The 6860-nt window shown below is 38.4% G+C and overlaps 1 long non-coding RNA gene across 1 annotated transcript; it reads left to right on the forward strand.

The window, feature by feature from the left end:
* Positions 1-236: 236 nt before the first annotated feature.
* On the forward strand, positions 237-4086 carry LOC129148087 (uncharacterized). Its single transcript, XR_008555267.1, has 3 exons — positions 237-332; positions 423-531; positions 3858-4086. It is a non-coding gene; the product is annotated as an uncharacterized LOC129148087 (long non-coding RNA).
* Positions 4087-6860: the final 2774 nt, after the last annotated feature.

A 6860-nucleotide genomic window follows, 5' to 3' on the forward strand; every position in this document is an offset into this window, starting at 1 on the left:
AAGGCTAAAAGCAAGACACCCATGAAAAACACACAAGGTGTCAAAACAAGCCAGAGGAAAATCATTTGGGCAAAAAATAAAATAGGATCCCAAGTCAAATTTATAGAAAATAATCCTTTATTAACTTTTGGTCAAGAATATGTTTGTATATTTTCAGAAAACAACTCCGAGACCATGTGGATTCCAGCAACAGAGAGGAATCAACAGGACTACTCCAGCCATCAAGACAGAAGAGAAGCAGTCCAGAGATGGAAGACGCTGACGTGGCCTTGCCATACTAGCAGTTAACAGCTGTGTGTCACTACAGGTTGCCCAGGACCAAACCAGAGAGGGTCAGACCAGCATTACCACCATTTGCCCACCATCCAGAACATTAAGATATTTTTATACAAACTGATTTTTTTTTCTGATATACACTCCAGGGCCAGTGAGTGCCTCTTACAACTCAGAACCTCAAAGAAAACCTCAACCCTGTTGTTCCCAGAGCAGACTTGCCATCTATTGGATGGGTGGACCCCAGAGAAAACTGAGGTAATAATTACTCGTTTTAAGATATTGTAGTAAAAACAGAGTTTTAAAGTAGTTCTCACTCCTTCAGAAATACTGCTGTTCATATAATTCACAGTTTTTTGCATCGATCAGTTTAACTTTAAAAACTGTATTTCTCCCAACAAAAGGAGCCAAGTTACCCTTTTTGCAATTACTAGAGACTTGAGTTTCTTACCCTTTTAGAGGAATCTTTTTACTGGCAGCTTGGGAGCTATTATCAATAAGATAGTCTGAGATTGCACTTCACACACTCAGTCTTATATGACCTTCCTCAGGAGTCCCAATTTATAGCAGAATGATACACATACTTCCTACCACCTTCAAGTGAACAATATGTTGTATTTACGCTGAACTTGGGATTTTCAACTATTGCTTTAAACATAGCTTTTAACTCAGTCATTTAAGAGTTTTAAGCTTCAAAATGTTAGAAAACTCTTCAGACCTAAGTATTAAATTAATTTGAAATAAAATTATATAGATAAATAAGTATAATTAAATAAAGTCAATTATATCAAGGTGATCATTTTATCTGGTTCCAAATGGATTCTAATCCATTCTCTACCTTGTTTTCAGTGAAGTGCTAATGTAGACACACCCGTCAATTAATTTAAAGCAAAAAATTATTTAATTATGGTTTTGATTTAGATTTTCCTGATGATTAGCGATACTGAGCATTATTTTTTCATATACCTGTTGAACATTTGTATAGCATTTTAGGGAAAATATCTATTTAAATCTTTAGTCTATTTTTATCAGGTTATTAGTTTTTCTTTAATATCAAGTTGTAAGAGTTCCATATTTATTTTGGAGATTAACCCCTTATCAGATGTATGGTTTACAAATATATTATTTTTTTGTGGGTTGCAATTTCACTCAATTGCCTGTTTTCTTGGTTGTAGAAAACATTTTAGTTTGATTCAGCTGGTAGAAATGCAAAATGGTATGACTACTATGGAAAATAGGCAGTTCCCCCAAAAAATTAAATATAAAACTACCATATGATTTAGGAATCCCATTTCTGGAGGCTTACCCCAAAAAATATCATTTCTGGAGGCTTACCCAAAAGAATGAAATCAGGACCTTGAAGAGATAAAAGCATCCCATATTTATTGAAGCATTATTCACAACAATGATGTGGAATGCTGTACAACACTGTACCCATAGTCAATAATAATACATTGTATAGTTAAAAATGTATTAAGAAGGTAGATATAATGTTATGTGTCCTTACAACAATAACATATAATTTTATTTATTTACTAGAGGCCCAGTGCACAAAATTCATGTACTGGGCGGGAGGATCCCTCAGCCCGGCCTGTGCCCTCTCGCAGTCCAGGACCCCTTGCTCCTTACTGCCCACCTGCTTGCTGCTCCTTACCTCTCAGGTCACTGATCCTTAGCACTGCCACGGAGGCGGGCATCGCCACTGTGCTCACCAGCCATGAGCCCAGCTTCTGCCCAAGTGGCGCTCCTCCTGTGGGAGCAGACTGACCACCAGGGGCCAGCTCCTACATTGAGCGTCTGCCCCCTGGTGGTCAGTGCACATCATAGTGACCAGTTATTCTGGTCGTTCTGCCATAATGGTCGCTTAGGCTTTTATTATATAGATTTTTCTATTTTTTTATATATTTTAATTGGTTTCAGAGAGGAAGGGAGAGAAATAGAGAGATAGAAACATCAATGATGAGAGAGAATCATTGATCGGCTGCCTCCTGCATGCCCTGTACTGTGAATTGAGCCAGCAACCCAGGCATGTGCCCTTGGCCAGAATCTAACCTGGGACCTTTCAGTCCACAGGCCAATGCTCTATCCACTTAGCCAAACTGACTAGGGCAAACATATAATTTTAGAAAGTATGTATTTATTAATTCAGGTCTAACTAGAATAACTACTATGTTACAACAGAGGTAAAATACATTTATTGATTACATATTATGAATGTTAAGTCACTACCGTTTTTTTCTAGTTGATAATAAGAATTAGTGTTTATATTTTCCTTGAAGCCATGTAACTCAGAAGAAATTAACTACTGTCATATCCAGGAAAAGCTGGGTTAGTCCAAATTTACATCAACTACTTTTCTAAGTAATTAGTTCAAGAATGAGCATGTGACTTAATCCTGCCAATAAGTAGTAAAATTAATACTTGTAAGAAAATTTTTACTCCTAAATACCACATGACAAGATGTCTATTCTTCTTCTTCTTCTGATGCTTAGAGCCTGAATAACCAATTTGTTAAATATGAAATTAATGGTGCAATGGCAGAATGGATTCTAAAGAACCATTATAATATGATTGAGCCTCTAAAATAATTAATCCTGATACCTATAAAATTACAAATAGTGATGTTACGTGAAATAAAATAATAATACAGCCCTGATCAGTTTGGCTCAGTGGATAGAGCGTTGGCCTGTGGACTGAAGGGTACCAAGTTCGATTCCGGTCAAGGGCATGTACCTTGGTTGCAGGCACATCCCCAGTAGGGGGTGTGTAGGAGGCAGCTGATTGATGTTTCTAACTCTCTGTCCCTCTCCCTCCTCTCTGTAAAAAATCAATAAAATATATTTTTAAAAATAATAATAATACCGGTTATTTTATGCAAGTTTGAGTTACATGTATAAAATTGAAAGCATTATAACTAAGAAGTTTATCAGTGGAAACTATGCAATGGTGATAATTCAAGAAATGAATATAGACTTAATGTTTAGAATTATCTTATTAACCTTTAAACAATTAAAAACAGAACTATATGAAGAATCATAACTCTAGTAGGTGAGGATAGACTAGGACAGTGATGGGCAACCTTTTGAGCTTGGTGTGTCAAACTTCGCCAAAAAACTGAGCATAACTCGGGTAGTGTGTCACTTTGAGGAAAAAACATTATTTCGTGATATTTATAGTTTAAATAACTTAAATGTATGTTATATATAATTGTATTTAATAAACCAAAAACTAAATATTTAACTTACCTGCTTAGGGACTTCTTTGTTCATCCGTCAGTTGGTTTATTTTGTTGGTCTTGATATTATTTAGCTTGTGTGGGGTGCCGTGAACTAAGATAAGTGAGGGGGAGGGGAAATTCTTTAACTAACCTGCCTATTAGTGACATTTTTGTTGCTGAATTTCATTGGCTAAATCTTCAATTGAAGGGGGGTATTTTGTACACTTCAGGCCCAAGCAAGCGCTACTAACTTCATCTGTCAATCTGTTTCTTTTGTTGGTTTTGATATTATTTAACGCTGAGAATAAGGCCTCACAAAAGTATGTAGAGGGAAAAATTGTGAGTAAACCATTGCTATATTTTTCAGGGTGCTAAAAGTGTCTGGTAGTCGGTTCCAGGCACTCCAAATTTCCTGTTCGTAGTGGCACTCCTCTTGATTCTCCAAGCGGCACCTTTCCAGATTCTCAAGCTTTGACCTCAAGTCGACAAACACCTGAGCCCAGATACTGTCTTGAAATTCTGCAAGTTGCATCTCCAAATCATCAATATGCATCCATTGGAAACCATTTAATTCCAAACTACTGTAGACTACTACATCAGGATACTTAATTATTTTCATGGTCTGTTTTAGACTTCTAAATTGACTAAACCTATCACTAAACTGCTCAAGTAATGAGTCTAAAACATGCTGGTACTTCATATGCAAGAGTTCCATTTCATTTTGTACAGCTGCACTGGCCTTCTCAAAATACTTTGTTCCTCAAGGAAAATACTTATAAGTTTTAGTTTCTACATCTCGCTTGAAAATTTTAACTTTACTTTCAAAAGCTTTTATGTATCCAAACATAACGTCAATACTTTTGCCAAAACCTTGTAACTTTAAGTTCAGTTCATTAATATGAACAGAGAGATCTGTAAAAAACATCAGGGTGTTGACCCACTTATCATCATTAAGCTGAGGAAAGTTTCCCAGATCCTTATCGTCAAGAAATACCTTAATTTCTTCAAAGCACTCCACAAAGCGCTCAAGAACTTTGCCTCGGCTCAGCCATCTTACATTATTGTACATCAGCAGTCCACTGTAGGTGGAATCAACCTCCAGTAAAAGTGCCGAAAATACTCGCTTGTGAAGGGGCGAGCAGCTATTAAACTAACTATTTTTGTAACAACTGACATTAAGTCGTTTAAGTCGGTGAATCCTGCCTTGGCACATAAAGCCTCCTGATGGATAATACAATGAAAAGGCACAATCTGATGTCCAATAGCTTCTGTAAACAATTTGACAAATCCAACTTTTTTCTCCCACCATATTTGGTGCCCCATCTGTTGTCACTGACACAACTTTAGAGATATCAATGCTTAGGTCACGAAATGTTTGTATAACAACCTTACATATTTTGCTTCCTGATTTACTTGTTGATACTGATACTAACTTTATCAACTGTTCTCTCATTGTGAGACCATCAGAAGATCGACCAATAATGGCCAATTGAGATTGTGATATGACATCAGTAGTTTCATCAAGAAAGATCGAAAAATATTTACACTTCCTTATGTCTCTCTTTAATTGATGTTGTATGTTTGTGTTCAGTCTCATTATACAGTCTTTTATGATATTTCTACTGAGTGGTAACTCAGATATTCTCTTAATAATTGCATCTTTATTCTGCATATCGTGAAATAGAACTGGTGCACTTCTTAGGAGAGTTTCTTTAATAAATTCTTCCTCACTGAGCGCTTTTCCATGCTGAGCTATAGAGTGAGCAATGCTCAAACTTGCAGATGTTAAATTTGTAGAGCCTTTCATAAATTTAAGGATGGAATTAGATTGGCTCTTATAAAGACGTAGCTGCCTGGAAATGTATTCCTTTCTTTCATCCTCACTTTTTTCCAAGAGCTGGGAATGATTAGTTTCAAAATGTCTATTTATATTCCACGTTCTGCTTAATACTGTTTCAGTACATAGAACGCAAAATCATCTGCCATTTTTTTCTACAAAGCCATATATCTTGGTCCATGTCTCTTGAAAGGGTCAGCCACTGCTACTACCACTTCCTTTACTTAACCTTAGTTTTTTTTATTTTTTGGGTTCTCCATCAGGGGGGCAGTGACAGAAGATAGAATTATAGATAGCTTGTTAGGCCTGCAGGCAATTAGGGGTTAACTAGCCTAACTAACCACAAAATGGTACATAAAACTGTCTTTTAGGAAAGGGCAGGGTTAATAAGCAGAAATAGGGGTTAATAAGGATGCACAACAGTAATAGTGGTGAAATGGAGTCTGCACTATGGAGCAAGATGGTGTTCCTTATGTGAATTAAAATGGCTGCCGCTATTTCTAATGGCGGGAAACAGCACCCATAGCACGCCACAAACCCTCGCCTCTCCCAGCCTCCCCCTCACTTATCTCAGTAATGATGGATTAGAAATCCATGACACCCCAGAACAGTAGATAATGGTTGCTGTGGTTAACTGTTATTTGGTTACTGGTAATGGCAGGGCCCCCAGAGATGTGTCCCCCGCTGTGTTCCGCTGCTCCCTGCTCTGCAGGCAGAAGTGAGGGCAAAGATCCCGGCTTAACCGGAAGTCCCAGAATTAGATGCTCTGGGCCGGACTTCTGTTGTTTTGGCCTACAGACCTCCGGCAGAGTGTCTTATAGGGGAGGATGAAACATTTGCGACTAGAGTCTTGGAGTTAGACTCTAACTCCAAGACTCTAGTCGCAAATGTTTCATCCTCAGGAGTAGCAAATGTTTCATCCTTGGCATGCGGCTGCCTCAGCGGCCGCGTGTCATTAGAAATGGCTACACGTGTCAGTGCTGACACGCATGTCATAGGTTCGCCATCACTGGCTTAGTGTATTAATGAGAAAAACAAGTAAATTCACTTAGATTACCTGAGAATGTCAGGTGAAAGACAGTTTGTTTTCTTACAATTCATTGTCCTACCTAATAAAAGAGTAATATGCAAATTGACCCTAACTCAGCTATGCCCACAAGCCACGCCCACCAGCCATTCATGAGCAAATATGCAAATAAACCCAACCAAGATCGATACAGCCACAGAGAGCAGGAGGGAGGCTTGGGTTTCCCCGGTAACAAAGGAAGCCAAGCTTTCTGCGTGCAGTTGCAGGCCTAAGCCTCCACTCAAGGCTACAAAGTTCCAATTAGAGAAGCTAAACAAATCCAAACAGAAATGGTGGCAGCCACTGAGCTGGAAAGAGCGGGAGGCTTGGGTTGCCCCCAGCAATGGAGGAAGCAAAGCTTCTGCAGCCCTGGCAGGCCTAGGCCTCCGCTCCATGCTATGAAGTTTTAATCGTAGTAGGTAAATAAATTCCAGATACCAGGGCCTCTACTTGGGTCACCAGGGGGT

This window comes from Eptesicus fuscus, chromosome 3, assembly GCF_027574615.1.
Source record: "Eptesicus fuscus isolate TK198812 chromosome 3, DD_ASM_mEF_20220401, whole genome shotgun sequence".
Lineage (NCBI taxonomy): Eukaryota > Metazoa > Chordata > Mammalia > Chiroptera > Vespertilionidae > Eptesicus > Eptesicus fuscus.